The sequence below is a fragment of the Pseudorasbora parva genome, chromosome 24 (assembly GCF_024679245.1).
Source record: "Pseudorasbora parva isolate DD20220531a chromosome 24, ASM2467924v1, whole genome shotgun sequence".
NCBI lineage: Eukaryota > Metazoa > Chordata > Actinopteri > Cypriniformes > Gobionidae > Pseudorasbora > Pseudorasbora parva.
In genome coordinates, this window is record NC_090195.1 from 33,879,461 (window position 1) to 33,894,013 (window position 14,553).

The following is a 14,553-nucleotide window of genomic DNA, read 5'->3' on the forward strand; positions in this document are numbered from 1 at the left end:
GAATAACGGCGGCGGGCTATTGATCCGATCTGGTGGAGGTTTTCCCAGCGGAGCGCTGCATGCTCACTCCAGAGCTCACTTCATTCTGAGGATCAGCGATTCGCTGCGTAAGCGGGAGTTCGAGAGGGATGAATTAGCCTGTGATCTATAGGGAGATGTGACTCTGCTGAGAGAAGTCAAGCTCTTCATCAATAACCCTAATAAATAGGCTTCCTTCTTCTTCCAAACTTTTCCTCCTCCATAGCAAGATTGCTGTCTGCAGCCTTTTCCCATTGACTTTCCTTTGAGTCGATGTAACGGAGGTGTAATGGAGGTGGTTGCAGACATGAGTCTGATTGGAGATGAGCCTATTTATTGGTTTGATTTATTGACTTTTGTCTTTTTTTGCTGTTGCAGGAAACACGTTTTCTTCTCGCAACCCTTGAATATGTTACTATTCCGTCAGCGAAATGTTTATAGGACAAATTATTTAAGAGGACAAAGGCTCGGCTCAGCTGTCTGAATTCGTTTTCACTCACTCCTTCTAGGGAACTCCTAAAGTAATGAGCTATAATCTTTTCCTAAACAATTTATTTTTTATTTTGTTGACAGAATAAATGATAGATGGTACACAAGTTATTTTAATTAGAACTGTCATTAATTAAAATATTTAATTGGAAAATTAATCACATTTTTAGTTCCTTGTTAAGAAAGGAAAAGTACATAATTAGGCTTTTGTGTAATTATTAGGTGCAAAGATTTTATGACAGATTTCTTGTGATGTTACTCATTTATTAGATGCTTTGGATTAAAGCATCTACTAAATTTAAATATATTTAATGAATTGCGTGTATTGACACGTTAACTTTAAAGGTGGGGTAAGTGCTATCTGGTAACCGTTGTTGATATTTCAAATCACCAAAACAAACACGCCCCTACCCCAAAAGGGTCACGCCCCTATTTTGATAGCTCCGCCCCACACATACGTAACCCAGAGGCATCAACGGCTACGGCAGAATCTGTTACTAATTCAGGTCGAATATTCAATGAAAAAGTGAATATCCATCCCAAAAACACAAACCGTTCTCATGAACAACTCTATAGTACACGAGCACGATAGTCCAGCTAACGACATATTACAATTATGACCAGATAAGGGTTATATAGATCATGAAAAGAGGAAACATATATTAGGAGTATAATATCTTACTTGTCGGATACATTTTGTGAGCTGATCTTGAAACAGACAGTGAGGAGATTTAGATGCTCCATACGGTGTGGAAATGAACGGGTCTATATCATCGCTGAAGTGAGACACAATACGATCACGAATGGACTAACAAGCGAACATGCGAACAAAAGCAGCATATATTAGGCTAGTTCTCGGCTAATGTCCGTCATGTGTGACTTGTGTGTTTTGAATAATGACGTGCACAGAGTAATGGGTCCTGCACACTGTGCGATTTTCAAAATCCTTTGCGAATGTCCCTTGTCAGACTGTACGAACATGATCGCCATGTCACACTGTAAGATCTCAGTTGACATTAATGTCAGACTGCACGATAGTGAAGGCGCGCTAAAAACGGAAGCGCGCAAGAAAACTCACCCGGAGCTTTATATCATCAGTGAGTGACGCGTTCAGTGACAGTGAGCTGCATTACACGCGGGACTGAAATGCTGGCTACAAAGAAATCTCTAGCTCTCGTTTTGGTCATAGTTTGTCTTGAAAAACGGAGATATTTGACTGTCGTCGTAGGAGAAGTCACACTGCAGGATTGTGTGCCAAATCTTCTGACACTGCCAGAAACTCGCAGCGCTCATTAATTGGCTGCCGGTGAACATGTCAAACTAACGACCAAAGACGTCAGATTTTAGCCTAGGATCAGAGGAATCTTTTAGGATTTGCTAAATTTGTCCCAGACGGCCAAATCGTGGCCAAAATCGCACAGTGTGCACCCGGCTTTAGAGCTCATCTCACCATCAATAGTAGACACGCCCCTTACCTGCTGATTGGCTACAAGTTTGTTATTCCACTCAGCCCGTGTCATTTTTCTAAAACAGTTTTGAAATAAGACTTACCCCACCTTTAATGCCTGTTGTGAAAATACGAACAATGAATTTTTTGTTTTTAAAAAAAAAAAGTATCTTTTTTTTGCATTGCATTTAGAATAGGAAATTGTTTGGATATGGTAAAACTATATATATATTAGGCTTGGGCGGTATCCAAATTTTGATACCGTCAAACCTCCTCCCTATTTTACCTCGGTATACAGTATTACCGTGAATAATTAAAACATTATGATTTAAGGCTCAGACAGCGTCAACAAACTGTTGGCTTGTGCCTAAACCGTTCAGAAACTGAATACCAAACACTAATACTGAAACAATAACAAAATAACATGCACAACAATATTAACAACTGTTATTAGCAACAAATAACAGTTTTAAAAAAAGTGCAATACAACAGTCAAACATAATTAAATTAACATAAACATCCAGAACAGGTTTAGCGCACACAAATGAATTAAATCAAATCACACTGCCTGGAACAACTTTAAAGAGCAGCTTATAAAAAAGAAGTGTAAATAGACCCACAACAGTCAACCAGAGTTGAATTAACATAAACATCCATATTATAAAAATGATTGCAAAGCAATGGGCCTAAATAAAAATAACTTCTTTCCAGTCTTCTTAACAATATTGTTTTTAACGAAAACCAAATAAAATAAAATTGACCTGAATCAATTGATTAACTAATTAATTAAATAAATAACAATAAATGAAAAAGAGAAAAAGAAAAGAAAAAAGAAACGAATGGCAAGTGGCATCAAATTCTAGTCAAGATTTTTCGCAAGAAAAACCAATGTTTACTTTGTCCGGCTTTAACAGGGCACGTTGTGGACCGACAACTTTACCTGCGGGGCTGAAAACCGTTGTGCTTGTGGCACAGACGCACAGTTGGCTTTCGTGCCACCTGGGGAAAACGCCCGGCAGCATTTTTCCACCAGAGAAGTGGGTCCTCGAGTAAATGGCTCCAAACAGTGGGTTGTCATTTGAGCTCCGACTCGGTCCTCTACGGTGCCGATGCCGCGGGACCTGCCATTGCATCGGCTTGTTTTTTGTTTTGTTTTTGTTTTTTGCAGCCAAAAAAACAAACAATGTTTATTTAGGCTTATTCATTCGTTCTTTTAACGAATTAATGAATTAACTGGCCTAAATAAACGAAACAATAAATGAATAGGCCTAAACAAATAAATGGATGAATGAATAGGCCTGAACGAATGAATAAATAAATAGGCCTAAATAAACAAATGAATGCATAAAAAAATAAGCCCATTAATGTTATTCCATTTGTTCAAATTTGCATTCACATTTTTAAGTAAGTTCCTTATGCGAGTCAAGTCTGCATTTATTTCATAAAAAAATCCAGAAAAAAAGGTTTTCTATTTTAACATAGCCTACTTTTAAATATAATTTATTTATGTGATGCAAAGTATATGTGTATGTGTGTGTGTGTGTGTGTGTGTGTGTGTGTGTGTATATATATATAGGCCTATATTTTTATTTTATTTTTTACATTTGAGCCCCTGGCCCTGAGGAACTCTCTGCACGTTTTATGCTTACCGTTATGAGACAATTGACATTTTTTTGTGAGTCCCATGTCCACTTGATTTTTGTGGAGTTCATGCTTATTGCTTACATTGCCAGCTGTGTGACAAAAGGCTTCGGCAATATTACAGCATAGTCCAAGGGTGCGCTCGGTTGTTTATCCACGCAGCAGTGAGTGGATGGTGGTTTCGGATATGCGCCCTTAGGTTCAAGGTATTTCCATCTCTCGCGGTCATCTTTTTGTTGCACAATTTGCAAATTGCCTCGTCTGTATTTACCGCCTCTCCCTTCTCGTTCGGTCAAAACCCAAAATACTTCCAAACTGCAGAAGTTGTGTTCTTACACATATTTAGGCATTTAATTAATTAATAAATAAATAGTATTTAATATGTAAATAGTTTAATTAGTTCAACTTATTAAATATTTAATAATTAATACGTTGATCAGCAATATGTAAGTTGATCTGTTTTTTTTTGACGGTTTGACGGTATTAAAACTGATACCGTTGCTATTTTTAGATCCCGCGGTATACCATTTTACCGTATTACTGCCCAAGCCTAATATATATATATATATATAATATATATATATATATATATATATATAATATATATATATATATATATATATATATATAATATATATATATATGTCTCATTCTCAACACACACACACAAAATATATGCAATATATTTTATATATATATGTTGATGGTGGAAGTAAAAGAAGAAAAAAAATAACAATAATGTCTCGAAGGTGCTAAAAATGGGCTTTGCTTTCTTCGTGTAAACTGTATATTTTTCGACCCGGGTACATTCTTGACCAGTTTGCTGGGATTCACTCATTCTCTCATTTTGTGTTTGCGACTGTTTGTTTTTTTGTTTTAAATCCTACGGTGGTCAATTTAGTCCAAGATTAACATGGCAACCCCCCTCTTCACATTCGACACGGTGCCATCGAGTGTTAAAATGCGAAAGGCGAAGCTTGAATTTACGGGTATGTCCCTCTTTGGCTAATGTACTTTCAAGATGGAGGAGCAACATGGCGACCGGCATTCGAACCCCTCACCCGTATGTGTTTTCAATGGCATATTATAAACTTACAAGAATACTTTACTTTATTACTTGAAAGAAGTAAATATACATTATTGAGCACATATATTTTTGAAGTGTTTTTAGCTAAGAATAAACTAAAAAAGTTACACAGTGTAGCTTTAAAAAGAAAAGGCTGAGATGAAAAATATAGGTATAAAACTTACCGTATTGCCTGTGAAGCAAAGGGCCTGTAGCACCACAGCAAAATAGTGACTTATTGGGACTTTTCCCTCAAGGTTGAATTCTTTGTGTTTCTTTGAACTCCTGCTCTCAAATAACGGAAGCACATGCGATGGATCAGACCTCACCCCTGCTGTCTCATCATACGGCTGTAATTAAGCACAGGTCCACACAAAACCACACTGTAAAAAATTCACCCGTATTTTTACGGTAAAGTACTGGCAGCTGTGGTTCCAGCCCATTACCGCAATTTTACGGTTTCAACAATGCTGTAATTTTACAGTAAAGTACTGGCAAGCTAGTTCCAGTCATTTACTGTAATTTTACGGTTTCCATAATGCTGTAATTTCACAGTAAAGTACTGGCAGCTGTGGTTCCAGCCCTTTACCGTAATTTTACGGTTTCAATAATGCTGTAATTTCACAGCAAAGTACTGGCAGCTGTGGTTCCAGCCCTTTACCGTAATTTTACAGTTTTTAATTTGTATGGCTGTTCTGTAATTTCACAAAGTACTGGCAGCAATGGTTCCAACTACAATTCTACAGTATCAAAAAAGTTAATATAAATACTGTTTTCTATTTACTCTATTGTCTGATATCTATTAACATCCCTATGTACCATAATGTTTACAGACATTCCAAACAGACTTTTTACTCAATGGAAAAAATAAAGAAATAGATTATGGTGTACATTGTTTGCCATTTATTTAAAACAGGTTTTAACAATACATTCAATGCATTTTAAAATGTATTTTCTCTGACTTTCTTTCCTTAAATACTGTTTTAGAAATCATTGATAACCAATGGATCAAAAATCCTTGATAGGGCAAAAAATACTGTCAAAACATCCCAAACCTGCTTTTAAAAGAGCTGGCCTGAGAGGAAGTCCAGATCTGAGAGGACATAATCAAGAGAACCAATGGGTGAAAAAAGCGTAGGAAGAGGCAAAAAAACAGCCAACACGTGCCACATCAGCTTTTGACAGATCTGGTCTTAGAGGAAATCCAGGTCTGAAAGGAAAGAAAATCAAGAAAATCTTAGTGGTAAAATAAAGCACATGGCAAAAACTAGTGATCACATACTCTGTGAAAACTTTCAAAAGAGACATAAAATGATCATGTTAATAAACTAAACTAATCTTAAACAGCAATTGAGTGTGCAGTTTGTTTTGAATGTTTGTTACAGCATAGAGGAAAAACATAAAAAACAATCTTAACAGAAAGATTATGGGGTCAAGACAAGACCAGAAAGTTTAGCTGTCTGTAAAAGAAAGTGATTGTGTTTTTTCCAGTTAGCCGGATAGGAGTACTTTTTTTTTTTACAGCAGAAGAAGTACATTTGAGAGTACAGTGGGAAAAAAAGCTGTAAACCCTCAACCTTTGGAATTGGTTGGTTCTCTGCATTAGTTGATCATAAAATTTCATCTGATTTTTACCAGTCACAAGTATAGACAAACACAATGTCCTTAGAGGGATAGTTCACCCCAAAAATCCAAAATTTCTAACCCCCATGCTATATATACACATGAAAATCGCATTGATTGGCTGCCATTCTTTTGACACTTAAAAAACACAACAATCTTGAAGTGGATGAATCAATGTCTTCTGAAACCAAACCGTAGATGTGTGTAATAAAAATATTAATATATTTAACTCACTTTATTTTTGTGTTAGAAAAACAAAATGAAATGCTAACTAAACTATAAATCATTACTTCCAATCTACTGTCATAAGTAAGTGAAGCTCATGCGAAATGTCGGTCATCTTTGCTTCTGTGTTACTTCTCGAACAAGCTTTCACAATGCACTTACATCACGTCACAATGTCCCTCTGATAAGTGCTCATATGACAGTAGACTGGAAGCAATGAGTTATTTAATTTAGCATTTTTAGGTTTTTTTATTTTATTGCACAAACCTATCATTTGGCTTTAAAAGGCATTGATTTATCCACTGGGTTCATATGAATTACCATCACGATCGCTGTTCTTTTTTAAGTGTCAGACATGCGACAGCCAATCAATGACATTATATGGACTCAGAGATGGATTTGTTTCCTAAAAATCTAATTTTGTTTTGGTAATAATTGTTCATGATTCCCTTGTTTGTTCTGAGCAGTTAAACTGTCCACTGTTCTTCAGAATAAAATCCTCCCCCTGGCACCCTTTGTAATAGTTGAGTCCATCAGTAGTTCTCATTGTGAAAAAAATGGGTCTTTAAATCATGCAGTCACTATTGTAAAGGGTTCAATTGTGCAGAATATGCTGGAAAACCAAAACTGTGCAGGACATGGTAGATTTTTCTGAAGAACATTGAGCAGGTTAACTGCTCAGTTCTAACAGGGCACTCATGTACAACCATCACAACACAAAAACAACATTTGTGGTTCATAGAGATAACAACAAGGTAGTCACTTACCAAATTAACATTTTTATTACACAGCCCTGAGAGTGTGGGAAGTGTTGAGTAAAGTCATGAAAGATTATAATTGTTTGTGTAGCTAGCTTAAACACTTTTTTTTGTCTATGTGACTAATGAAGATCACATGAAATGTTAAGAACAATTAATGCAGAAAATCATTCCAAAGGGTTCAGATACTTTCTTACCACTGAATATGAATGCAGGTAAAGGATAAGTTCATCCCAAAATGAAAATGTCCTGATAATTTACTCACCCCAATGCCATCCAAGATGTTCATGTCTTTCTTTCTTCAGTGGAAAAGAAATTAAGTGTTTTAAGGTACACATTTCAGGATTTTTCTCCACACAATGCACTTCAATGACAATCAGAATGTTGAAGTCCAAATAAATGCTGTTTCAAAGTGCTCTCCTCAATCCCAGCTGAGGAATAGAGTCTTATCTAGTGATTCAATCTGTCATTTTCTAAGAAAATTTAAATGTATATACTTTTTAACCACAATTGTTCATCTTGTGCTGGTCTGCAATGTGACAGGCATTACGTCATCCCATTGGAAAGGTCAAAAGTAATTACCACCCCATTGTTTACTAGTATGGAGAAGGATTATCGTTCACATTGTATTGTATGTTGAATTACATATTTATGGTTTTGTGTCAGTTTATTGTTAAAAATGGTCATTTCGTGTGTATATCCTGGATGTCTTATAATGTCATGCGAGACCTTTCCAATGTGAGGACGTCATGCCTGGCACGGAGACCAGCACAATATGAAAAATTGTGGTTAATAAGTATATACTATTTATTTATTTTTTTAGAAAATGACAGATGGATTCCTTAGCTGGGAGTCATTTGAAGCACTTAAAAGTCCTTTGAAACATATTTATTTGGACTTCCAACATTCTGGTTGCCATTGAAATCCATTGTGTGGAGCAAATTTCTGAAATTTTTTCCTCAAAAAAAATATTTTTTTTCCCACTGAATAAAGAAAGACATGAACAACTTGGATGGCATTGGGGTGAGTAAATTATCAGGAAATTTTCATTTTGGGATGAACTTATCCTTTAAGCGGTGTTGATTCTTTTAGGAAGCTGCACAAATGGGAGTGTCAGTAGGCATAACGTTTAGTTACCTAGACGAAATTCCATTCGAAATCGATGAGGTTCCATAGAGAAGCAACTTTGGGATTGACAGTGGCAGACTTCTTGCTGACAAGTTTTCCAGTCTTCTTTGAAACCACCTTGCCTCTGCAGGTCTTAGAACCTCTTTCGGGGTTTATCCCAACACACACACACACACACACACACACACACACACACACACACACACACACACACACACACTTTAAAATAGAAAACTTACAAAAATCTACCTTTTATCAATTTAAATATTGGATTAAATATACATTTGCTAAATTACGGGACAATAAAAGAAAATAAACAAATTTAAAGGGTACTATAAAAGGTCACAAAATACCTTTGAATGAATTCCAATGTGCCACATGCCTCCTCTGGATACTGAAAATTGAAGACAGAACATTGTTCCAATTGCATTCAGAAATCGTGATTGTATGCCCTTACAAACAACACGACCCTCTAGTCTAGGGTAATCATCCAGTGTTCAGTACAGTTATCTGCCCTCCCTGAAATTATTTTTTTCTTCAAATTATGAATTAAAACAACACTTAAAACAACAGTTTACACAAAAATATACATTTTCTGATAATGTACATGACGTGAAACTCACCAATGATTAGGGATGCATACGATGTCAGTAAAACTCAGTAAAACAAGTGATTGATTCCTAGAAAAAAATAATACAATTATTTTTTAATAAATATTTCATCTTTAATCAAGCAAAGAAATTCGACGTCAGAGCATGGAGAACGTTGCATAGTGAAACTTAAGCTGTTGAAAACTGTCTGCTAAAACGAGTGCAGTCAAGAATATCTGCCTCCTCTTTCAAAAACAACCTCTTTGACTTTTAATACTATATAACGTTACATGCGAATCTCACAAAAAAGCAAGTACTCGGACCACTAAATTGAAAAAAAAAAATAATAATATATATATTATATATAACGTTAAATATCTATTTTGCATTGGGAATTTTAACAGCTTTACATTATTTGCATGGAAACTAAACAAATTGACCACAACATTTTAATTGCTATCATGGTTCTGGATATTTCGAGTAGTTTTGTAATTATTCTCCATCTTATGTGCATGATATTAACGTTATGCGAATAACATTAATGCATCTGGTTAGATTAACGTTAGCATCATGTAACATTTACTTACTAAACCAGAAATTCATGTGAATCGAGATATGGGTTAATGTTACTACAAAAGCAAGCCGAAATAATTTCTAAAGGTAACTTAACTTCAACCAAGCAAATTCGCAGTAATACTTTAAATCGGAGCTCAGAGAATATTCATTAGCAGGCGAAAGGCCTCATGCCGTTGAGAGCTCTGTCTGCAAAATGCGATTAGGGCTCAGTAACTTAGCACAGTCAAAAATACCTTGTGAAAAAGGCGATTTTACAGGTTGGGAGCAACATAATAGAATAACTGCAAAGAAATAAACTCACCTTGAACATTGTCCTTCTTTAAAATAGCCTAGACAGAGGAGTGTTGCTGTTCTTTGACTGCGTCTGCTTTCTGTTTGAAAAAAAACCCGCGTTGAAGATGCCCCGCCCCCACGTGATATTTTTTACAGGCCAATACTGTTTTTTCCAGGAACAAATGGATTTACACATAAATGCTGTAAATTTACTGCAAGTAATTAATTTATGGAACCTAGACTGTTAAATTACAGGATTAAACTGTTTATTAAAATAACAGTATTTTACTGTTGGAAATCGCCCGTATTTTTACAGCAATTTTTAACAGTGCATACATTGTGTTTATGAGACCCGCTTACATCTGGATGTCTGATACTGAAAGGGAAATGCAGTAATTGCAGACGAGCTTTGACCTTCAGATCAGAAATCCTTCCTTTTAGAGGCTGCTTTGTAGTGGGGACCTTGATTTCTGCCATACTAGTTTTACCTTGATGAAAGTGAAGTTAGTTGCAGGTGACATTTGGTTGATACTTTCTGTTTGGTTGCCTTTTTAAGTGTGCAAATACTTCTTATGGCCACTTGTTCGGAGCCTCCACAGAAGAGAACAGTTTGGAAATAACGGGAGCTCATTTGCCTGTAGGAACGTGTAGAAAGGAGGCACAATATATAAAAAGTGGCATTTATTATGTTGAATGACTAATAACGGGACTAGAAACTTTGATCTGATTTCAAGGAGCATATTACATATAAAACATATGACAGATGAGTATGCAAGATAATTTTTTTATGTGTATTGTTGCGTAAAATCAAACATGTTGAGGCTAGAAGTCACTTTAAAGTGAACTTTTCCATTTAGGATGTCATGGTGCTCAGTTCTCCAGCACTGAATTTGTGTTATTTTTGTACCTGATATCTTTTCTCATTATTAAATTTAGTTAACTGTATTGTAATTCTGGACTTTCGGTGATCCGTGACCGACAGAGGAGCATCTTTGGTATAAATCTTTAACAAATGTCTTTGATAAGTAAATCTAAAGTGTGTCCATATCACCAAAAAGGATATTCTCTAAGGATGGATTAATCATCAGTAAAACCAGGAGGGCACTTCTGCCGGTCAACGCTAACAAGTTGGTTATCCTCGCACAATTTGAAAAGACTCAAAAGAAAAAATTGATAATTCTGGCTATACTTGCGTTGTTTTGTCAGTTTCATTCTTTTGTATTTTATTAATTGGTTTCAAAATGAAATGTATAAGCAACCGCTGCACCACAACCATACAAATGCTGCATCGCCATGCCAAATTAAAAAGGAAAACCCTGTGTGAAAGAGGTTAGAGGTTAGTGGCTGGCTAGTCGAACAGTTAAGGGTGAACAAACATAAAAGTCGGGCCTGTTAAAGGAAGGGGAGAGTGGAGAAGTTGGCAACCTTCTTGACACAAAATAGCCTTTAGTTGATTTTTTTTCTGCTGACCTAGTGCGAAAGACAATTATGTTGAAGGTATGAGGGAAGTTTTGTCCAATTTTGGATATGAACAACAATACACACAGTAAAATGTACTCAAATTGAAGAAAATTTGACTCTATGCCAGATAACATTTGGTCCCTCTCTAAAAATAGTATAAATGACTCTATAGATAGAGCTTTTTTTCCAGAGTTAATTATACTCAATTTAGTGATATTTTTACACTTTTCTGTGATATTTGACTCTATATAGTGTTTTTTAAACTCCCGTACTATTTCACTCAGTTCAGAGCTACCAGAAACTGACTTTTTTGGGGATGAGTCAATGACTACGTTTACATGGACAACAATACTCTGATATTAATCTGATTAAGACAATACTCTGATATTAATCTGATTAAGACAATACTCTGATATTAATCTGATTAAGACAACACTCTGATATTAATCTGATTAAGACAATACTCTGATATTAATCTGATTAAGACAACACTCTGATATTAATCTGATTAAGACAACACTCTGATATTAATCTGATTAAGACAACACTGATATTAATCTGATTAAGACAATACTCTGATATTAATCTGATTAAGACAATACTCTGATGTTAATCTGATTAAGTCAATACTCTGATATTAATCTGATTAAGACAATACTCTGATATTAATCTGATTAAGACAATACTCTGATATTAATCTGATTAAGACAACACTCTGATATTAATCTGATTAAGACAATACTCTGATATTAATCTGATTAAGACAACACTGATATTAATCTGATTAAGACAATACTCTGATATTAATCTGATTAAGACAATACTCTGATGTTAATCTGATTAAGTCAATACTCTGATATTAATCTGATTAAGACAACACTCTGATATTAATCTGATTAAGACAACACTCTGATATTAATCTGATTAAGACAATACTCTGATGTTAATCTGATTAAGACAACACTCTGATATTAATCTGATTAAGACAATACTCTGATATTAATCTGATTAAGACAATACTCTGATGTTAATCTGATTAAGACAATACTCTGATATTAATCTGATTAAGACAACACTCTGATATTAATCTGATTAAGACAACACTCTGATATTAATCTGATTAAGACAACACTCTAATGTTAATCTGATTAAGACAACACTCTGATATTAATCTGATTAAGACAATACTCTGATATTAATCTGATTAAGACAACACTCTGGTGTTAATCTGATTAAGACAACACTCTGATGTTAATCTGATTAAGACAACACTCTGATGTTAATCTGATTAAGACAACACTCTGATGTTAATCTGATTAAGACAATACTCTGATATTAATCTGATTAAGACAACACTCTGATATTAATCTGATTAAGACAATACTCTGATATTAATCTGATTAAGACAATACTCTGATATTAATCTGATTAAGACAACACTCTGATATTAATCTGATTAAGACAACACTCTGATGTTAATCTGATTAAGTCAATACTCTGATATTAATCTGATTAAGACAATACTCTGATGTTAATCTGATTAAGACAACACTCTGATATTAATCTGATTAAGACAATACTCTGATGTTAATCTGATTAAGACAATACTCTGATATTAATCTGATTAAGACAACACTCTGATATTAATCTGATTAATACAACACTCTGATGTTAATCTGATTAAGACAACACTCTGATATTAATCTGATTAAGACAATACTCTGATGTTAATCTGATTAAGACAACACTCTGATATTAATCTGATTAAGACAATACTCTGATATTAATCTGATTAAGACAATACTCTGATTAAGAGGCTACCATGTAGACAGTGATTTCTAATTACCTTAATCTGGTTAAAGTCATAATCGAACTAAATGGATTTAGTCGCATTATCGGAGAGCATTACAGACATGTATACACCTAAAGTAAAATACAATAAGTTTGTATCTGTAATCGCAAACCAGATGGGTTATTCAGTGAACGCCTGTGGCTCGACGGCAGGAAAAAATATCCAAACAGTCACGATTTTTAAACCTTTTTCATCATTAATCAAAGCTATTATTAGGCTGTCAATAAGGAGGAAAGAGGGGCAGTGTCTCTTCAAAAAAACAGAAAGAGACAAAACATAATATTACAAAAACAAACAAACGTAAATGTATATAAAACATTATAAAAATGATAATTTTTAATGTAACGTAACGCTGTCCAACAGCGACGCCGCAGGTAAAGTTACAGTGAGTTTTCAATAATTAGATTACTGCTGTCCATGTAAACGTACTCATTGTTACTCTGTATTTTAGCTCCCGCTCTACTGACACATTTTACACTGTACACTCATAACAAAAAAAAAAATATTAAAAAAATACAACATTTGAGGAAAAAAAAACACTACTCCATTATTTTTCCTGTGTAGTTGATAGCTTGACATGTGCAAAGTTTTCGTTCTCTTTCTTAACATCCTTGTTACTGTTGCTGCAGTGGAGTGCTCTTGTCTTTTTTTTTCTTCTCTTTTTTTGAAACGTAGCCTGCCGCACTTGTTGAAAACTGAAGCCAAAAGCGTCTTGATCGCCCCCTGGTGGCCGGTCCCAGTATAGCTCATAAGCCCCACCCCTCCATGTATTCTAATGGATGTAAGACATACTAAACAATCAAATTACACTTTAAAAAATACGGCTTCTGTTGTTTTAGGCAGTTTTTTATCATGAATATCTGAATATTTGTAACAGAAATTATACTGTGTGGCTGAATAGAGAGTTTGTGAAGCGGTTTCATACCTATACTATAATAACTGCTCTCTTGATCAGCAGAAGCACTAATGCAAATCTGAATGTTTAATAGACACAGTCGAATCGTTTTTTTATTTAGAAATGAGATCGCCATCTTTTAGCGATTAATTGCGCAGCTCTACTTTCCAGTGTACAAAAGGTTTTTAATAGTGGAAATTATTCTTCAGATGATTAAAAGGTTCTTTACACTGAGATATTTTTTTTTACTTTTCAGTAAAAGGTTATTTGTAGAACCAAAAATGTCTCTTTTATTGCATCGCTGGGAAAACTCTCATTTTGTTACCTCTATTTGTAAGAGTGTAGCCACCCGTAAGCGTGAAGATTTGTGTCGATCCCAGTCTTTCAGCGCTGATGATGGGTGTGATGTCTGGGAATTAGCACAGTCAGTATTGTTGGGTACTTTGTCGATACAAGCAAACCAGACGGAGGGAGTTTAGGTCTGTATAAAGCCTGAACACTCGAGACATTC

At 35.0% G+C, this 14,553-nt stretch overlaps 1 protein-coding gene and 1 long non-coding RNA gene across 4 annotated transcripts in view; one reads left to right on the top strand and one right to left on the bottom strand.

Annotated features, from left to right (window-relative positions):
* Positions 1–14,553, top strand: part of pard3aa (par-3 family cell polarity regulator alpha, a) — a 623,737-nt gene that overhangs the window by 7,371 nt on the left and 601,813 nt on the right. The gene's annotated exons all lie outside the window — the stretch shown is intronic.
* LOC137064116 (uncharacterized) lies at positions 5,186–10,159 on the bottom strand. Its single transcript, XR_010901499.1, has 5 exons — positions 9,863–10,159; positions 9,019–9,075; positions 8,749–8,789; positions 8,405–8,537; positions 5,186–5,871 (listed from the first exon to the last, which is right to left on the bottom strand). It is a non-coding gene; the product is annotated as an uncharacterized lncRNA (long non-coding RNA).